Source organism: Balaenoptera acutorostrata, chromosome 6, assembly GCF_949987535.1.
Source record: "Balaenoptera acutorostrata chromosome 6, mBalAcu1.1, whole genome shotgun sequence".
NCBI lineage: Eukaryota > Metazoa > Chordata > Mammalia > Artiodactyla > Balaenopteridae > Balaenoptera > Balaenoptera acutorostrata.
In genome coordinates, this window is record NC_080069.1 from 97,881,445 (window position 1) to 97,903,563 (window position 22,119).

Genomic DNA, 22,119 nt, shown 5'->3' on the forward strand with positions numbered 1-22,119 from the left:
ACTCTGTGCTTCCTGGACTTGATTGGCTATTTCCTTTCCCATATTAGGGAAGTTTTCAACTATAATCTCTTCAAATATTTTCTCAGTCCCTTTCTTTTTCTCTTCTTCTTCTGGGACCCCTATAATTCGAATGTTGGTGCATTTAATATTGTCCCAGAGGTCTCTGAGACTGTCCTCAATTCTTTTCATTCTTTTTTCTTTATTCTGCTCTGCAGTAGTTATTTCCACTATTTTATCTTCCAGGTCACTTATCCGTTCTTCTGCCTCAGTTATTCTGCTATTGATTCCTTCTAGAGAATTTTTAATTTCATTTATTGTGTTGTTCACCATTGTTTGTTTGCTCTTTAGTTCTTCTAGGGCCTTGTGAAACGTTTCTTGTATTTTCTCCATTCTATTTCCAAGATTTTGGATCATCTTTACTGTCATTACTCTGAATTCTTTTTCAGGTAGACTGCCTATTTCCTCTTCATTTGTTTGGTCTGGTGGGTGCTTACCTTGCTCGTTCATCTGCTGTGTGTTTCTCTGTCTTCTCATTTTGCTTACTTTATTGTGTTTGGGATCTCCTTTTCGCAGGCTGCAGGTTCGTAGTTCCCGTTGTTTTTGGTGTCTCTCCCCAGTGGCTAAGGTTGGTTCAGTGGGTTGTGTAGTCTTCCTGGTGGAGGGTACTGGTGCATGTGTTCTGGTGGATGAGGCTGGATCTTGTCTTGCTGGTGGGCAGGACTGTGCCTGGTGATGTGTTTGGGGGTGTCTGTGACCTTATGATGATTTTAGGCAGCCTCTCTGCTAATGGGTGGAGTTGTGTTCCTGTCTTGGTAGTTGTTTGTCATAGGGTGGCTGGCACTGTAGCTTGCTGGTCGTTGAGTGGAGGTGGGTCTTAGTATTGAGATGGAGATCTCTGGGAGAGCTTTTGCAGTTTGATATTACATGGAGCGGCGAGGTCTCTGGTGGACCAATGTCCTGAACTCGGCTCTCCCACCTCAGAGGCACAGGCCTAACACCCGGCTGGAGCACCAAGACCCTGTCAGCCACACGGTTCAGAAGAAAAGCGAGAAAAAAAAGAAAGAAAGAAAGAAAAAATAAATATAAAATAAAGTTATTAAAATAAAAAATAATTATAAAAATAAAATAAATTTAAAAGTAATAAAAAGGAAAAAAAAAAAACGGACAGACAGAACCCTAGGACAAATGGTAAAAGCAAAGATATACAGGTAAAATCACACAAAGAGGCATACACATACACACCCACAAAAAGAGAAAAAGGAAATATATGTGTGTATATATATATATATATATATATATATATATATATATATATATATATATATATATATATATCGTTGCTCCCAAAGTCCACCTCCTGAATTTGGGCTGATTCGCTGTCTATTCAGGTATTCCACAGATGCAGGCACATCAAGTTGACTGTGGAGCTTTAATCCGCTGCTCCTGAGGCTGCTGGGAGAAATTTCCCTTTCTCTTCTTTGTTCACACAGCTCCTGGGGTTCAGCTTTGGATTTGGCCCTGCCTCTGCGTGTAGGTCGCCTGAGGGCATCTGTTCTTCTCTCAGACAGGACGGGGTTAAAGGAGCAGCTGATTCGGGGGCTCCGGCTCACTCAGGCTGTGGGGAGGGAGGGGTACAGATGTGGGTCGAGCCTGAGGCGGCAGAGGCTGGCATGACCTTGCAACAGCAGAGGCGTGCTGTGTGTTCTCCCAAGGAAGTTGTCCCTGGATCACGGGAGCCTGGCAGTGGAGGGCTGCACAGGCTCCCGGGAGGGGAGGTGTGGAGAGTGACCTGTGCTCGCACACAGGCTTCTTGGTGGCGGCAGCAGCAGCCTTAGCGTCTCATGCCCGCTTCTGGTGTCTGCGCTGATAGCAGCGGCTCACGCCCGTCTCTGAAACTCGTTTAGGTGGTGCTCTGAATCCCCTCTCCTCGCGCACCCTGAAACAGTGGTCTCTTGCCTCTTAGGCAGTTCCAGACTTTTCCCCGGACTCCCTCCCGACTAGCTGTGGAGCAGTAGCCCCCTTCAGGCTGTGTTCACGCAGCCAACCCCAGTCCTCTCCCTGGGATCCGACCTCCGAAGCCTGAGCCTCAGCTCCCAGCCCCCGCCCGCCCCGGCGGGTGAGCAGACAAGCCTCTCAGGCTGGTGAGTGCTGGTCGTCGCCAAGCCTCTGTGCGGGAATCTCTCTGCTGTGCCCTCTGCACCCCTATTGCTGCGCTCTCCTCCATGGCTCCAAAGCTTCCCCCCTCCGTCCCCTGCAGTCTCCACCCGCGAAGGGGCTTCCTAGTGTGTGGAAACTTTTCCTCCTTCACAGCTCCCTCCCAGAGATGCAGGTCCTGTCCCTATTCTTTTGTCTCTGTTTTTTCTTTTTTCTTTTGCCCTACCCAGGTACCTGGGGAGTTTCTTGCCTTTTGGGAGGTCTGAGGTCTTCTGCCAGCATTCAGTAGGTGTTCTGTAGGAGCTGTTCCACATGTAGATGTATTTCTGATGTATTTGCGGGGAGGAAGGTGATCTCCACATCTTACTCTTCTGCCATCTTGAAGGTCTCCCTCCCCATTTACTCTTGCAGAGTAGATGTTCTCCCCATTTTATAGATGAGAAAACAGAGGCTAAGGGAAGATTGGTAATTTGCCCAAAGTCACACAATTATTTTTTGCCAGAGTCAGAATTCAAGCCCAGTCTTTGTAAAGAAATTGTTAAATGGGTAAATTGGAAAATAAACAAATAAATGAGTAAATAAATAAAATTGCTATACATAAATAAATGAGTGTGTGTGTGTGTGTGTGTGTGTGTGTGTGTGTATCTATCTGTCTGCCTATCTGTCTGTCTACTATCTATCTGATTCAACTCATATGCAAAATAAAGGTTATATGGGGAGTTCTCTGGTGGCATAGTGATTAGGATTCCAGGTTTTCACTGCCGTGGCCCGTGGCCCGGGTTCAATCCCTGGTCGGGGAATTGGGATCCCACAAGCCATGTGGTGTACCAAAAAAAAAAAAGGTTATATGAAACTAATATAACATTGTAAATCAACTATACTTCAATAAAAATAAAAGGTTACAGTAAATAAGATACATACTAAATAATCTGTAATTAACATATGTTTAACATGATATATGCTTCTGCTTAACATGATATATGAGAATTTCCCCATTACTGAAATTCTTTGAAAGTTGGACTATTAATAATATTCTTTCATTTGAACATACTATATTTTATTCAGTCTTTCTTCTATAATTGAATTAAACAGTTGCCTCTCAAAATTAGGGGATTATTAACAATGCTAAAATGATCGTCTTTGTATACAAATCTTTGTCTATATCTCTGCCCATTGTTAAGGATACATTCCTAGAACTTCAATGACTTGTTAGACAAAATGAAATGAACTTTTGAAAGGCTATTGTTTGTTATCATTTTTATTCCTGATCATTAAAATAGCACATTTTTATTTTAAAATACATAGCAAATGTTTCCAGAAAAGACAGAAAAACCGTGTGCATCCATCTAACCGGAATAACTACTTTAATGATTTTTGTGTATTTCCTTCTATATATATTTGTGTATATATATATCTACATATTTATACTGATTTTATTTATCTACATATCTATACCGATTTTCACAGTTGATAATAAAATATAGATATATAGAAACTTTCATATCCTGTCCTTGTCACTTAACATTATATAACATTATATATATCATATATATGTATAAAGCATGTTTCATATTATTAAATATTCTTCAAAAAAAATGGTCATGAAGAACCAAGGGCAAGATGGGAATAAAGATGCAGACCTACTAGAGAATGGACTTGAGGACATGGGGAGGGGGAAGGGTAAGCTGGGACAAAGTGAGAGAGTGACATGGACATATATACACTACCAAATGTAAAATAGCTAGCTAGTGGGAAGCAGTCGCATAGCACAGGGAGATCAGCTCGGTGCTTTGTGACCACCTAGAGGGGTGGGAAAGGGAGGGTGGGAGGGAGGGAGATGCAAGAGGGAAGAGATATGGGGATATATGTATATGTGTAGCTGATTCACCTTGTAATAAAGTAGAAACTAACACACCATTGTAAAGCAATTATACTCCAATAAAGATGTTTTAAAAAACCCATGATTTTTACTAGTGGATTTATATTCCCTTATATTAATTTTTTATTAAACTTTTATAGAATATATATATATATATTTATTTATTTTTGGCTGAGTTGAGTCTTCGTTGCTGCGTGCTGGCTTTCTCTAGTTGTGGCAAGCAGGGGCTACTCTTCATTGCGGTGCACGGGCTTCTCATTTTGGTGGCTTCTCTTGCTGCAGAGCAGGGGCTCTAGGCCTGCGGCCTTCAGTAGTTGTGCCTCGCAGGCTCAGTAGTTGTGGCTTGCAGGCTCTAGAGCACAGGCTCAGTAGTTGTGAAGCATGGGCTTAGTTGCTCCACGGCATGTGGAATCTTCCCAGACCAGGAATCAAACCCGTGTCCCCTGCATTGGCAACCGGATTCTTAACCACTGTGCCACCAGGGAAGTCCCTAAATTTTTAGATTACTTATAACCCTTTTACTGTAGAGATATATTTGTCACACTGCTGATTATTTCCTTAGAATAGACTTCTGGAAATAATATTACTAGATGAAAAGGTGAGGGTACTTCTTTATGAAGGTTGATACATTTTGCTAAATCACTGTCTAGAAAGGTTCTACCACTTTGCATTTGTACTAAAGTGTATGAATGTCCCTGTCTTCCCATACCTGGCAGATACTCATGACATTATTCTCATTCACCTTTGATCAACCTAAAGCAAAAGTTGACAGTCCTTGGTTGTTTTCATTTGCCTTCTTTTATTAGCAAATTAAATATTTTGCATTTATTTATCAACCCTTTTATTTCCTCTTCTATAAATTCTCTATTCATGTCCTTTGCCAATTTTGCTACTGAGATATCACGACTTTTTTTACTGTTGGATAATAGATTTTTATATATTAGGACTTTTCACTCACATTTATGGAAAATATTTTTCCTTCTGTATAATTTGTCTTTTAATATTGTTAGTGGTGTTTTTACCTGTAAATGATTTAAATTTCATGATAAACAAATTGATAATTTATTTTGTGTTATTTTCTCCTATATTTTTTTCTGTTCAAAAGTCTCTCCTTAAGCCGCTAAATCAGTAAAATACTTATCTATCTTTTCTTTGATTTTTTTTCAATTTTTTTCTTTTTAAAAATAAGGTATAATTTATGTTCTATTTTTAATAGTTTTATGTCTTTATCTTTCATATATCTTAATAGCTGTAAATAATTTTAGGATATTATATGAAGTGAGGACTGTGGATGGGCTCAAAATGTTGGAGTAGAAGGATGTGCACTCACTCCCTCTAGCGAGAGCACAGGAATCATAACTAACTGCTGAACAGTCATAGACAGGAAGACACTGGAACTCAAAAAAGATACCCCACATCAAAAGACAAAGGAGAAGCCTCAATGAGATTGTAGGAGGGGCGCAATCACAATAAAATCGAATCCCATAACCGCTGGGTGGGTGACTCACAAACTGGAGAACAACTATACCACAGAAGTCCACCCACTGGAGTGAAGGTTCTGAGCCACACGTCAGGCTTCTCAACCTGGAGGTCCGGCAATGGGAGGAGGAATTCCTAGAGAATCAGACTTTGAAGGTTAGCGGGATTTGATTGTAGGACTTCGGCAGGACTGGGGGAAACAGAGACTACGCTCTTGGAGGGCACACACAAAGTAGTGTGCGCATCAGGACCCAGGGGGAAAGAGCAGAGACCCCACAGGAGACTGAACCAGACCTACCTGCTGGTGTTAGAGGGTCTCCTGCAGAGGCAGGGGGTGGATGTGGCTCACCACGGGGACAAGGACACTGGCAGCAGAAGTTCTGGGAAGTACTCCTTGGCATGAGACCTCCCTGAGTCTGCCATTAGCCCCACCAAAATGCCTGGAGCCTCCAGTGCTGGGTTGCCTCAGGCCAAACAACCAACAGGGAGGGAACCCAGCTCCACCCATCAGCAGACAAGTGGATTAAAGTTTTACTGAGCTCTGTCTACCAGAGCAACACCCAGCTCTACACACCACCAGTCCCTCCCATCAGGAAGCTTGCACAAGCTTCTTAGATAGACTCATCCACCAGAGGGCAGACAGCAGAAGCAAGAAGAACTACAATCCTGCAGCTTGTGGAACGAAAACAACATTCACAGAAAGATAAACAAAATGAAAATGCAGAGGATTATGTACCAGATGAAGGAACAAGATAAAACCCCAGAAAAACAACTAAATGAAGTCGAGATAGGCAATCTTCCAGAAAAAGAATTCAGAATAATGATAGTGAAGATGATCCAAGACCTCGGAAAAACAATAGAGGCAAAGATTGAGAAGATGCAAGAAATGCTTAACAAAGACCTAGAAGAATTAAAGAACAAACACCTAGAAGAATTAAAGAACAAACACCTAGAAGAATTAAAGAACAAACAAACAGAGATGAACAATACAATAATTGAAATGAAAAATACGCTAGAAGGAATCAATAGCAGAATAACTGAGGCAGAAGAACGGATAAGTGACCTGGAAGGCAGAATGGTGGAATTCAGTACCACAGAACACAATAAAGAAAAAAGAATGAAAAGAAATGAAAACAGCATAAGAGACTTCTGGGACAACATGAAACACACCAACATTCGCATTATAGGGGTCCCAGAGGAGAAGAGAGAGAGAAAGGACCCAATAAAATATTCGAAGAGATTATAGTTGAAAACTTCCCTAACATGGGAAAGGAAATAGCCACCCAAGTCCAGGAAGTGCACAGAGTCCCAGGCAGGATAAAACCAAGGAGAAAAACACCGAGACACATAGTAATCAAGTTGACAAAAATTAAAGACAAAGAAAAATTATTAAAACAACAAGGCAAAAACAACAAATAACATACAAGGGAACTCCCAAAAGGTTAACAGCTGATTTCTCAGCAGAAACTCTGTAAGCCAGAAGGGAGTGGCATGATATATTTAAAGGGATGAAAGGGAAGAATCTATAACCAAGATTACTCTGCCCAGCAAGGATCTCATTCAGATTTGATGGAGAAATCAAAAGCTTTACACAAGCAAAAGCTAAGAGAATTCAGCACCACCAAACCAGCTCTACAACAAATGCTAAAGGAATTTCTCTAAGTGGGAAACACAAGAGAAGAAAAGGACCTACAAAAATAAACCCAAAACAATTAAGAAAATGTTAACAGGAACATGCATATTGATAATTACCTTAAATGTGAATGGATTAAATGCTCCAACCAAAAGACACAGGCTTGCTGAATGGATACAAAAACAAGACCCATATATATGCTGTCTACAAGAGACCCACTTCAGACCTAGGGACACATACAGACTGAAAGTGAGGGGATGGAAAAAAATATTCCATGCAAATGGAAATCAAAAGAAAGCTGGAGTAGCAATACTCATATCAGATAAAATAGTCTTTAAAATAAAGAATGTTACAAGAGACAAGGAAGGACACTACATAATGATCAAGGGATCACTCCAAGAAGATATAACAATTCTAAATATATATGCACCCAATATAGGAGCACCTCAATACATAAAGCAACTGCTAACAGCTATAAGAGAGGAAATCGACAGTAACACAATAATGGAGGGGGACTTTAACACCTCACTTACACCAATGGACAGATCATCCAGACAGAAAATTAATAAGGAAACACAAGCTTTAAATGACACAATAGACCACATAGATTTATTTGATATTTATAGGACATTCCATCCAAAAACAGCAGATTACACTTTCTTCCCAAGTGCACACAGAACATTCTCCAGGATAGATCACATCTTGGGTCACAAATCAAGCCTCAGTAAATTTAAGAAAATTGAAATCATATCAGTCATCTTTTCCAAGCACAATGCTATAAGATTAGAAATAAATTACAGGGGGAAAAAAAGTAAAAACCACAAACACATGGAGGCTAAACAATACGTTACTAAATAACCAAGAGATCACTGAAGAAATCAAAGAGGAAAGCAAAAAAATACCTAGACACAAATGACAATGAAAACACGATGATCCAAAACCTATGGGATGCAGCAAAAGCAGTTCTAAGAGGGAAGTTTATAGCAATACAATCCTGCCTCAACAAACAAGAAAAATCTCAAATAAACAATCTAACCTTACACCTAAAGGAACTAGAAAAACAAGAACTAACAAAACTAATAAAGATCAGAGCAGAAATAAATGAAATAGAAACAAGGAAAACAATAGCAAAGATCAATAAAACTAAAAGCTGGTTCTATGAGAAGATAAACAAAATTGATAAACCATTAGCCAGACTCACCAAGAAAAAGAGAGAGAGGACTGAAATCAATAAAATTAGAAATGAAAAAGGGGAAGTTACAATGGACACCGCAGAAATACAAAGCATCGTAAGAGACTACTACAAGCCACTCTATGCGAATAAAATGGACAACCTGGAAGAAGTGGACAAATTCTTTGAAAGGTATAACCCCCCAAGACTGAACCAGGAAGAAATAGAATATATGAACTGACCAATCACAAATAATGAAATTGAAACTGTGATTTAAAATCTTCCAACAAACAAAAGTCCAGGATCAGACGGCTTCACAGGTGAATTCTATCAAACGTTTAGAGAAGAGCTAACACCCATCCTTCTCAAACTCTTCCAAAATATAGCAGAAGGAGGAACACTGCCCAACTCATTCTACGAGGCCACCATCACCCTGATACCAAATCAGACAAAGATATTACAAAAAAAGAAAACTACAGACCAATATCACTGATGAATATAGATGCAAAAATCCTCAACAAAATACTAGCAAACAGAATCCAACAGCACACTAAAAGAATCATATGCCATGATCAAGTGGGATTTATCCCAGGGATGCAAGGATTCTTCAATATACACAAATCAATCAATGTGATACACCATATTAACAAATTGAAGAAGAAAAACCATATGATCATCTCAATAGATGCAGAAAAATCTCTTGACAAAATTCAACACCCATTTATGATAAAAAACTCTCCAGAAAGTGGGCATAAAGGGAAACTACCTCAACATAATAGAGGCCATATATGACAAACCCACAGCAATCATTCTCAGTGGTGAAAAACTGAAAGCATTCCCTCTAAGATCAGGAACAAGACAAGGATGTCCACTCTCACCACTATTATTCAACACAGTTTTGGAAGTCCTAGCCACGGCAATCAAAGAAGAAAAAGAAATAAAAGGAATACAAATTGGAAAAGAAGAAGTAAAACTGTCACTGTTTGCGGATGACATGATACTATACATAGAGAATCCTAAAGATGCCACAAGAAAACTACTAGAGCTAATCAATGAATTTGGTAAAGTTGCAGGTTACAAAATTAATGCACAGAAATCTCTTGCATTCCTATACACTAACAACGAAAGATCAGAAAGAGAAATTAAGGAAACAATCCTATTCACCACTGTAACAAAAAAGAATAAAATATCTAGGAATAAACCTACCTAAGGAGGTAAAAGACCTGTACTGAGAAAACTATAAGACACTGATGAAAGAAATCAAAGATGACACAAACAGATGGAGAGATATACCATGTTCTTGGATTGGAAGAACCAATATTGTGAAAATGACTATACTACCCAAAGAAATCAACAGATTCAATGCAATCCCTATCAAATTACCAATGGCATTTTTTACAGAACTAGAACAAAAAAATCTTAAAATTCGTATGGAGACACAAAAGACCCTGAATAGCCAAAGCAATATTGAGAGAAATAAATGGAGCTGGAGGAATCAGACTCCCTGACTTCAGACTATAGTCTAAAGCTACAGTAATCAAGACAATATGGTACTGGCACAAAAATAGAAATATAGGTCAATGGAACAGGATAGAAAGCCCAGAGATAAACCCATGCACCTATGGTCAACTAATCTATGCCAAAAGAGGCAAGGATATACAATGGAGAAAAGACAATCGCTTCAATAAGTGATGCTGCGAAAACTGGACAGCTCCATGTAAAAGAATGAAACTAGAACACTCCCTAACACCATACACAAAAATAAACTCAAAATGGATTAGAGACCTAAATGTAAGACTGGACACTCTAAAACTCTTACAGGAAAACATAGGAAGAACACTCTTTGACATAAATCACCGCAAGATCTTTTTTGACTCACCTCCAAGAGTAATGGAAGTAAAAACAAAAATAAACAAATGGGACCTAATGAAACTTAAAAGCTTTTGCACAGCAAAGGAAACTAGAAACAAGATGAAAAGACAGCCCTCAGAATGGGAGAAAATATTTGCAAACAAATCAATGGACAAAGGATTAATCTCCAAAATATACGAACAGCTTATGCAGCTCAATATTAAAAAAACAAACAACCCAATCAAAAAATGGGCAGAATACCTAAGTAGACATTTCTCCAAAGAAAACATACAGATGGCCAAGAGGCACATGAAAAGCTGCTCAGCATCACTAATTATTAGAGAAATGCAAATCAAAACTACAATGAGGGGGGCTTCCCTGGTGGCGCAGTGGTTAGGAATCTGCCTGCCAATGCAGGGGACACAGGTTCGAGCCCTGGTCTGGGAAGATCCCACATGCCGCGGAGCAACTAGGCCCGTGAGCCACAACTACTGAGCCTGCGCGTCTGGAGCCTGTGCTCCGCAACGGGAGAGGCTGCAGCAGTGAGAGGCCCGTGCACCGCGATGAAGAGTGGCTCCCGTTCGCAGCAACTGGAGAAAGCCCTCGCACAGAAACGAAGACCCAACACAGCCAAAAATAAATAAATTAATTAATTAATTTTTTTAAAAAAGAAGGAAAAAAAACTACAATGAGGTATCACCTCACACCAATTAGAATGGGCATCATCAGAAAATCTACAAACAAATGCTGGAGAGGGTATGGAGAAAAGGGAACCCTCTTGCACTGTTGGTGGGAATGTAAATTGATACAGCCACTATGGAGAACAGTATGGAGGTTCCTTAAAAAGCTAAAAATAGAATTACCATATGACCCAGCAATCCCACTACTGGGCATATACCCAGAGAAAACCATAATTCAAAAAGACACGTGCACCCCAATGTTCATTGCAGCACTATTTACAATAGTCAGGTCATGGAAGCAACCTAAATGTCCATTGACAGGCGAATGGATAAAGAAGAAGTGGTACATATATACAATGGAATATTACTCAGCCATAAAAAGGAACGAAATTGAGTCATATGTAGAGATGTGGATGGACCTAGAGACTGTCATACAGAGTGGAGTAAGTCAGAAAGAGAAAAACAAATATCGTATATTAATGCATATATGTGGAATCTAGAAAAATGGTACAGATGAACCGGTTTGCAAGGCAGAAATAGAGAAACAGATGTAGAGAACAAATGTATGGACTCCAAGGGGGACAAGTGGGGGTGGTGGTGGGATGAATTGGGAGATTGGGATTGACATATATACACTAATATGTATAAAATAGATAACTAATAAGAACCTGCTGTATAAAAAATAAATAAATAAAATTTGAAAAAGTGTAAAAAAAAACTAGAAAAGAAAACAAAACAAAAGACTAAATAAAATATGAAGTGAGACACATGGTGAATATTTAACAAATTTTTCACCGATTTATTAGGTAATTGTTCCTTCCCCCATTGATTTGTGAACATATTTTACCATATGTAGTAGATCCTTAATATTCCAAGAAGTATAGTAGCTAATAGATGGACTTTGTGATCAGTACATCTGGGTTCAGATCCTGGCTCTGCTGTTTTTTTTGGTCTTGAGCAAGTTACTTAGCCCATTGAATCCTTGGTTTCCCCATGTATGAAAGAGGGATTGTAGGGAGGATTATGTTACATGGTGCATGCAGAGCATTTAGCATGAGGTATATAACCTGGAAAACCTCCAGTACGGTACATATTAGCTACTATGATTATGACTATGATATTGGTAAAGTTATTGCATACTTCAATAAATCTTGATGGTCTTGAACAGTGTAGAAAGCTGTAATGAGATACTGGGAATTTGACTGAAAAATGAAATGAAGCTGCATTAATATCTTCACAATGGGCATCAGCTTGACTCACTCACAGCTAAGTGATACGCATCCACAGAGCACACAATTCATCTCATGCCTTAGAAGAGAGATCTGGAAGGATATAAAACTAGATTATCTCGAAGGTTTGAGGGATTTGAAGGTAGGGTTTTCTGTATTTAATTTCTTGACAATAATTATGAATATTGAGGGAAAAACAATAAAGATGTTTCTGGGAAAAGTACATACCTCAAAGTTAGAGATTAATCATCATCCAAGATTTCATTACAAATAGTGAAAACATCACAGTTAAATATGCAAATGCACAGAGGCCTTTTAGGAACCATTTCAAGGTATATGTCTAGTTTTATCCATCTCTTTTGGATTTCTTGTGCCAGTTTTATTTATTGTAGTTTTAGATTGCACTTTCATATCTGTAAGGACAATTCCCTACATTAATCTTCACATTGAAATTTTACTTAGCAACGCTTGCCCATTTTTCTACCAGATGAAATTTAGATTCACTTTAGGCAATTCCAGTGGCCTACCTGCCATCACCATGGATTTATAATAACTATGTCTCACTTAACATTCCCCAACCAAACTCCCTTCTCAGTAAACAGCAACACTGACCTTCCATTTGTTGAGAATGAAAGCCATGTGATGATCCTTGACCACTCTTTTTCTCTCATACCTCACATACAGTCCAGCAGCAGTTCGGACTCTATTTTTTCATAAAGATTCATAATGCAATCACTTCTCACCTCCTCCACTGCTGCCACCATTTACTTCTTGCCTGAAAAATTGCAATAGGTTCCTAACTTGTCTTCCTGATTCCAGCCTTATCCCCCTACCTATTCTCAACACAGGAGTCAGAGTTATGCTTTGAAAATCTGTCATATCCCATCACTCTTTTGCTCAGAACTCTCCAATGGCTTGTCATCTCACTCTGAATAAATTTCAGAATCCCTACATGATTCACACCCACACAGTCATCTGTTACTGCTCTCAAATCATTTCCTGCTAACTCCTCTTTCATTCACTCCACTCCAGCCACCAGATGCGTTGGCCCCTTGCTGTTCTTTGTATAAGCAGGCATATCTCAGGGCTTTTGTACTTGCTGCCACGTCTCCTGCCCTCACTTGCTTCATGTCTCAGTACAGATGTTACCTCATCAGTGAAGCCTTCCTTGAACTACATATGTAAAAGTGTAACTAACTCCACCACCATATTCTCTGTCTCGGTTAATATCTTTCATTTTTCTGTATAATACTTTTTATCCTTTGGCATAAAATCACTTATCAACTGTTTACCATCTGCCAAAAAGGCCTCTGCAATTTTAATTAGAAGACTATTAGGTATATAAATTAATTTGGAGAAAATAATTTTTAAAATAATTCTTCCCATGCAGAACTTTGATTTTATATCAATTTTGTTTAAATCTTCTTTCGTGTCTTTTTATGTGTCTGTGTTTGTGTGCTTTAACTACAGTTCTTATCATGTGGAGCTAAATAATTTCTTACTAAAGTTTTTCACAGTTCTTTTCTCTTTTTTTATTGAGATATAATTTACATATCATAAAATTTACCATTTTAGTGTACTATTCATGGTTTTTAGCAGTCACAAAGCTGTGCAACCATGACTATGATCTAACTCCAGAACATTTTCCTCATCCCAAAAAGAAACCCCATGTCTTTTAGCAGTCAATACCTCTTCCCCTCACTCAGCACCAGGCAACCACCAATCTACTTTTTTTCTCTATGAATTTGCCTGTTCTGGATATTTCATGTAAATGGAATCATACAATATGTAGACTCTTTTGTCTGGCTTCTTTAACTTAGCATAATGTTTTAGAGGTTTAACCAAGTTGTAGCATATACCAGTACTTGACTCCTTTTTATGACCGAATAATATTCCATTGTATAATATACCACGTATTGTTTATTCATTCGTCAGTTGATGGATATTTAGGTTCTCACCTTTTAACTATTACGAATAATGCTGCTATGAACATTTGTGTACGAGTTTTTGTGTGGATATATGTTTTCAATTATCTTAGGTATATACCTTGGAATGGAATTGCTAGGTCATGTGGTAACTGTGTCTAACTTTTTGAGGAACTGCCAAACCATATTACACAGCAGCTGCACCATTTTACATTCCCAGCAGCTATGTACGAAGGTTCCAATTTCTCCATCTTTGCCAATATGTGTTATTTTCCATCTTTTTGATTGTAGCCATCCTAATGGGTGTGAAGTGGTATCTCATTTTGGTTTTGCTTTGCATTTTCCTAATGACTAATGATTTTAAGCACTTTTCCGTATATTTATTGGCCGTTTGTATATCTTCTTAAGAGAAATGTCTATTCAGGTGCTTTGCCCATGTTTTAATAAGATAGTTTGTCTTTTTGTTGTTGAGCATAGTATTTCTTTCCATACTCTGGATACCAGATCCTTATCAGATATCTGATTTGCAAATATTTTCTCCCACTCTGTGGGTTGTTTTCTTCTCTTTCTTATAGTGTCCTTTAAAGCATAAGAGTGTTTAATTTTGATGAAGTCCAATTATGCATTTTTTCTTTGGTTGCTTGTTCTTTTCTTGTCATATATAAGAAACCATTACCTAGGTTGTAAAGATTTAGTCTTTCTTTTTCTTCTGAGAATTTAATAGTTTTAGCTTATATATTTAGATCTTTCATCTATTTTTAGTTAATTTTGTGCATGGTGTAGGGTATGTGTTCAACTTTCTTCTTTTGTATGAGGGTATCCAGTTGTCCCGTCACTCTTTGTTGAAAGACGATTCTTTCCCCATGAAATGGTCTTGGCATTCTTATCAAGGCCAAAATTAATTGATTATGGATGTATGGGTTTACTGCTGGACTTGCATTTCTATTCCATTGGAATTTATGTCTTTGCTGAGTTTTTGATGAATACTGGAGTGAAATGAGTACATTTTGTTCTCTAACAAGTACCTGGAGTATAGTTGAACACTGGCCTATGCTTCTTACCTGTTGCCTGGCGTGGGTAGGAGACTGACATCTCCTCTAAGACATGAGGGTCATAAGAGGGACACGCACCTGAAAAGACGGTGGAACTCTAGTCTGCTTAGAGACAAATTGACAAATTAGGCCCAAATTCCAGCCCGTATAGTGTGGTTAAAAGAATTTGAAGCCTTGTCAATTTTAGGCAAATATAACTCCATACACTCATCTCAGCCTCCTCAAATTTATCTGGTAAATATTTATTGAGCTCCTCCTCTATACCATGCATGATAAAGCAGCTTTGATTTGAGGCCTTTTATTTCTGGCCTACCTCCAACATAAACTACTTGCAAAGTTACCAAAAACAGTACGTTGACTGTATAAGATTATCTTTTTTTGGTCAAAAACAGTTGAATGGTGGCTCTAGTTTGTGAACAGTTGATTATAGCCCTTCTCTTTGTCAATAATTAGCTAGTAGGCCAACTACAGTATCTGTTCAGGCCACTCCTTGTTAAAGGTAATAAAATCTTATCATTTGTATATAATAAAATGCTTGTCTTTCTGTTCCACTTTGTTGAAGATGGGAGCACAGGAGTATTCAGGATTGCATAAAACATCCAAAATGATATCAGATTATTAACAAGTGATGTATAAAGTAAGGGGCAGAGACAATGATTCCCTGGGCCTGGAAGCTTTGTCCGTCTGTCTTTAGAGATCAAAGCTTTGTTGCAGTATGGTCTCCTAGAACAACCAAAGACTGATCCCTCTCTTCCTCTTTGCTGTTGCCTGTAGTAGCATAATATAGTTTGTGTCTGGTAATGTTTAATCTTGATGACAGCTGGAACAAGAATCATCATCCTGAACACTGGAGCAAAGATGGTTTTCTGCTCAGCATAAGTTTTATTACAGTACATTAAAGTGAACTCAGAAAGACGGACCAGACTTTTAAATGAAATCATTCCTTTTTAAGTTGTTTAAAATTGAGCCTTCCATTGGACATTATAAAAATCAAAAACTCCTGTTTGTCAAAAGACAGCATTAAAAGAGAGAAAAGGTAAACCACAGACTGGAAAAATATTTGCAAAACTCACTTAAAAATGGACTCACTTAAAAGGTATAAAGAACTTCTGCAAATCAATAAGATAAAGACAGGTAACCCAAATGGGTAAAAGACTTGAATAGGCACATCACAAAAGAGGATAGTCCAATGTCCAATGAGCAAATAAAATGATGCTTAACATCTTTAGTTATTGGGGATATGCAAATTAAAACCATAATGAGATACGACTACCCACCCACCAGAATGGCTAAAATTCAAGGTGTTGACTAAGTTGTGGAGCAATTGGAACTCTCATACACTGCTTGTGGGAAAATAAATCAGTACAAGCACACTGGAAACTTGTTTGGCTGTATGATTAAAGCTAAAAATAAATATATGTCCTAAGATCTGGCAAGTCCACTCCTGGTTATGTACCTGACAGAAATGCATGCACATGTGCACCAAAAGATAAGTTCAATGATGTTCATGGAAGGATTATTTGTAAGAGCCTCAAACTGGAAACACCTCAAGTTTCCACAACCGTTGAATGGATTAATAAATTGTGGTATATTCATATGATGGCAAACTACACAGAAACGAAAAATAATGAACTACAGCTAACTTGAAACAATATGAATAAATCTCACAGATATAATGTTGAGCAGAAAGCTAGACACAAAAGAATACACACAGTGTGATTTAATGGTTAAATCAAGATTAAGAACAGGCAAAACTAATCTATGGTAAAAGATATCAGAATAGTGGTTACTTTAGGGAGTGCTTTGACTAGAAGGGGTCATGAGGGAGTCTTCTTGGGTGCTGGAAATAGTCTATATGTCAATCTAGATGGTGTTACATGGATACATACATGTGTAAAAATTCATTAGTCATGTAAGATTTGTGCACTTTATTGTATTTAAGTTATAATTAAATGTTTAAAGGTATGCTAAAAAAATTAATTTTTCCAGACGCCATCCTCTATTCTGTGAAGTCAGGCCCCTTTTCATCCCCAGCAGACAATTGGTGGGGAATCTCTGAAGAGGGTAAAACAGGACGTAGGGTGGCATCAGAAGCAGGGAACCATAGTAAAATTAGGGGGTTAAGGGGAAGTCTACATACTGAAAGTAGAGGACCTGTGGCCTCCTTCCCCCTCTGAGCTCCCAGAAATCTAGCAACCAGGCCTTTACCCACCAAGCATGAGATTGGAAGATTATTCTCTGGGGAATCTGACTAGGCCAAGGGAAAATACCTAAAGATGTTGACACCCAGAGTTCTCCAACTAAATGGCCCAGCGGGATCACCCTGTAGTAAAGCTCTTCAATTCCAAAATCTACCCACAAATACAAAGCTTCCAATTAGTTTTCAGTGCCCCATTCTTTTTTTTTTTTTTTTAATTGAAGTATAGTTGATTTACAATGTTGTGTTAGTTTCTGGTGTACAGCAAGGTGATTCAGTTATATATATATATTGTATATTCTTTTTCAGATTCTTTTCCATTATAGATTATTACAAGATATTGAATATAGTTAGTGCCCCATTCTTAAATAAGAATTACCAGACCCCTGAGGCAAGTCTCTACCATGAAAGACAGAGACCAAAACAAAGAGAAAACAACAACAACAACAAAATGACTTGGAGGAAACAGACTGTAAGATGCAAGAACACTTTTTAAAAAATTACTAAATTAAGATACATAATAGGGCTTCCCTGGTGGCACAGTGGTTGAGAATCTGCCTGCCAATGCAGGGGACACGGGTTCGAGCCCTGGTCTGGGAAGATCCCACATGCCGCGGCGCAACTAGGCCCATGAGCCACAACTACTGAGCCTGCGCGTCTGGAGCCTGTGCTCTGCAACAAGAGAGGCCGCGACAGTGAGAGGCCCGCGCACCACGATGAAAAGTGGCCCCCGCTTGCCGCAACTAGAGAAAGCCCTTGCACGGAAACGAAGACCCAACACAGCCAAAAATAAATAAATTTATTTAAAAAAAAAAAGATACATAATAGAGAAGATTGTACTCATTAAAAAGTTTGGTTATTTAAAAGAGGAAGATTCAGGGAAAAGAGGTTGGAGGAGGAACAGAGGGCGGGAGAGAGGGAGAGAAAGAGAGAAGGGAAGGGGAGAAACATTATACATAGAAAAAGGATCAAGAATCAGAACAACATTGGCTTTCTCAAGAGAGCACTGAGAGCTAAAAGAAAATGAAAAGACAATTTCAAAATTCAGAGGGAAAATGATTTCTACTGTAGATCTCTATAATCTATACAAACTATGAAATAAATGTGAGGGTAGAATAAAGACATTTCAAATACACAAGGGATTTACATGGAATCATACCAATCATCATCAAAGAAAATTGATCACTCAATGTTTTCTACATAAAAAAGAGAAAATAATCATAATAAACTTTTTATTTCATGGAGGTAGAGTGAGAAAAATTAACAAGTCAAAAGAAGGCAAGATGAAATTTGAAAAATAATAATAATATATGAGTAAAAATTTGAAACCATTTGAATTTACTTTTTATTCAACAAATATGTATTGAGTGTCTACTTTTTGCTAGCATTGTTTTAAATGCTGAGGGTACAGAGGTGATGAAAACAGAAGTCTTTGCCCTCATAGAGCACATTAGGGAAATGTTTAAATAATAATTATACATCTGCTTAATGAAATGTTATGTAACCACTGAAAAATTACATGAATACCAGAAACACAGGGAATGTGTATAAAATAATGCAAGGTGAAAGGGGCACATGCTGTGGACAAAGACAAAAGGGGAGTCATAAACCTGAAAACAGGTATGTGAGGATGGCAGAATTACAAATTAATTTTTCTTTTTTCAAAATTCCCTTTAATTTTATATTGGGTTTTTTAACAGACAAGGGAAACATCAAAAAAATTTTTTAAGTAAAAGTGATAAAAATCCTATGTTGCCTATTTAAAATTCTGTGCCAAGTATTTCATTTGGAAAGCTTTGTTGTTACTTTTCAAATATTTTTGTTATCTGAAATCTTTATAGCTATTAGCCCTTAGCAGGATGCTAAAGGATATTGTACTTAAATTCAGGTTCCATCTAAGAAATTTTTCTAGGAAGTGGTATTATCTCTCTTCCTTAAGAGAGAGAATGGGAAATTACCCACTCCTGATGGGAAAAACGTGGCCACTTGGTTAAATGTTATCATGAACTTTTTCTTTCTACTCCAGCTATGCAGAGAAAGATGAGGGTGTTGGAAAGAATGCAGATCCAGTGTCAAATCGGTGGCTAGAAAGAGCGATTAAACATTGCCTGTTGGGCTTCCCTGGTGGCGCAGTGGTTGAGAATCTGCCTGCCAATGCAGGGGACACGGGTTCGAGCCCTGGTCTGGGAAGATCCCACATGCCGCGGAGCGACTAGGCCCGTGAGCCACAACTACTGAGCCTGCGCGTCTGGAGCCTGTGCTCCGCAACAAGAGAGGCTGCGATAGCGAGAGGCCCGCACACCGTGATGAAGAGTGGCCCCCGCTTGCCACAACTAGAGAAAGCCCTCGCACAGAAACGAAGACCCAACACAGCCATAAATAAATAAATAAATAAATAAAGGAGTTCCTTTAAAACAAACAAACAAACAAAAAACATTGTCTGTTAATTGGCTCCATGAGCTAATGAGCTCTGTGAGTGGGGTAGGTAGACTCCCTATAACTGAATGAGAGAAGAGTCTCCGCCTGTTTAAGGGCAGTTGATACCACAGTTTTCCATACAGGACACTAGTATTCCTGGCCCATGTGGGAATAATACAGTGGTGATGTTTCTGAGGTACTTTCCACAGGTGGTAGTGAAAGCCCATTTTACCACCATGTGTTTGTGTCAAACAAGAGATTTCAGGAATCTCCATGTGAGTTACTGTGTAGAGAATTCCTTTACATTGTATAGGAAGCAAAGCTTTCTTGGACCAGCTAATTAGATGTAGTCTTGGACATGAAATCTGAGAAGGCTGTTCTGGGTTCCCAAGGGATCTGACACAAGGAGAAAACTCAGGATAAACGTTCTAATCATGCCTGGGGATGAGTTAGATGCTGTGAGTTTTTTCATGTTCAAGGGTAGTGGGAAAGATATTGCATCAAAGTGTCATATAAAATCTTATTCAGTTAGACTATACACTTTATTTACATTTGGCTTTTAAAATAATATTCTACAATTTAAAAATAGGAGGAAAGCTAACTGTAATGTGGTCTCCTGGATGGAATCATGGAATAGAAAAGGACATTAGGGGAAATTAATGAAATACGAATAAAGTATGGAGTTTAGTTAATAACTATGTACCAGTGTGGCTTCATTCATTGTGACAAATGTACCATAGTGATGTAAGATGTTAACATAGGGGAAACTGGGTGTGGAGAATATGGAAACTCTTTATCTTTGCAACTTTTCTGTAAACCTAAATCTATTCTAAAATTTAAGTTTATTTAAATTAAAAAATATATAGGAGGAAAGAACTATTATCTCAATCTCAGAGAAATCACAATTTTGGCATAAGCTTAGTGCTCAGGCCACATGACTGCAACTAAACATCAACCACTATCAGGTATCAGTTGAATCCCAGGTTCTGTTATTTTCAGCGACAGGGAAAAAAGCTGAAACTGCAAATCAAAATACATAAAAATCAGAATATATGGAACTGATAAGACAGCAAGGTTTAGATTTGGGTTGTGGAAAATAGGAAGCCATTGTAATTTCCTGAGTGAGGAGGTGATGTAGTGAGAGCGACAGTTGAGGGATTTATTCTGCGAGCAGTTTGCAAAATGGGTTGAAGTTGGGGAGAAGTTGTGGCAGCGGATCAGCAAAGAGGTGACCAGTGGCATGGGAAACAAAAATCTTAAGACTAAAGCCCTAAAATGGAGCTTATGGCAAAGGTTTCAAGCAATGTTATTCTTAGCGCCACATACAGCCTGTTTTATGCACCTGGGGACAAGCAGAGCCTCCTGCGGAGACGGCTGTATCAGACGATCTTAGTTTGCCTGGTTCCATTAGATATTTGAGTCACAGAACCACTTTCCTTGTTCCAGGTCCAGGCTCTCCTGGTGTCTTGTCAAGACTGTGCCTTGTTCCCTCTGCTTGTCCTGTAGTGGCCCAGTGCTTGCTTGATCGTCAAACTTGAGTCAGTACTTCTTTTTATTTTTAACCCATCCTAATGGGTTTTTTAAAACTTATCTGGAAATGATTTCAAACTTACAGAAAAGCTGCAAGAATAAGAATGGTACACTGAACACCATAGACTTGTTACACCTATTGTTAAACATTTCTCCCTCTCTCTCTCTCTGTCTCTCTCTATATATGTATACATATATATATGTATGCCCATCTAATATTTTTTAACTACTTGAGAACAATTTGCATACAGCATGGCCCTTTAGTCCTAACTACTTCATTGTATATTTCCTAAGAATTAGGATATTCTGTTGCTTGAATTGAACTGAACTACGGGACCACCCATCATCCTGGTCTGACCTCTCCCACCGCTGAGTCACGGGAGTGAAAAATCCAAAGTTTTATTTGAATTTTGGGTTTGGGTCTTTGACTGTATCACTGAATCAGATTTTTCAGATTAGTTTTGAATTTGATTCATTATGTGTTTGACTCAGTTGTTCAGCTATTCTGAAAACATCTTTGTGAATGAGTAATACTGATACCAAATAATGGCAAACACTAACCTAGTATTCATTACTAAGTGTCAGGCACTGTTCTAAGCACTGTCTACTTAGTAATGCATTTAATCCTCACAAAAACCTTAAAGGAACTTACCGTGATTATCTTCATTTTATAATGGGGAAATGTAGGCACAGAAGTAGAATCACTCGCCCAGAAATGAACAGCTGATAAGGGGGCAAAACCAGAATTTGAACCCAGGCTCTCAGATCTCTTTCTTGTCTGTTAACCTAAGTGTGTGTGTGTGTGTGTGTGTGTGTGTGTGTGTGTTTAGCCTTCTTACATTTCACAGTGTCTTCTCTAAAGATGATCCCACACTATTTCTTGTTATTGATTGCTTCTCATTGTGTCGTGTTCCCCTAGGA

General features: G+C 38.5%; 1 protein-coding gene across 1 annotated transcript in view; it reads left to right on the forward strand.

Moving 5' to 3' along the window:
• Positions 1-22,119, forward strand: part of SLC44A1 (solute carrier family 44 member 1) — a 221,398-nt gene that overhangs the window by 199,027 nt on the left and 252 nt on the right. The window lies entirely within an intron of this gene.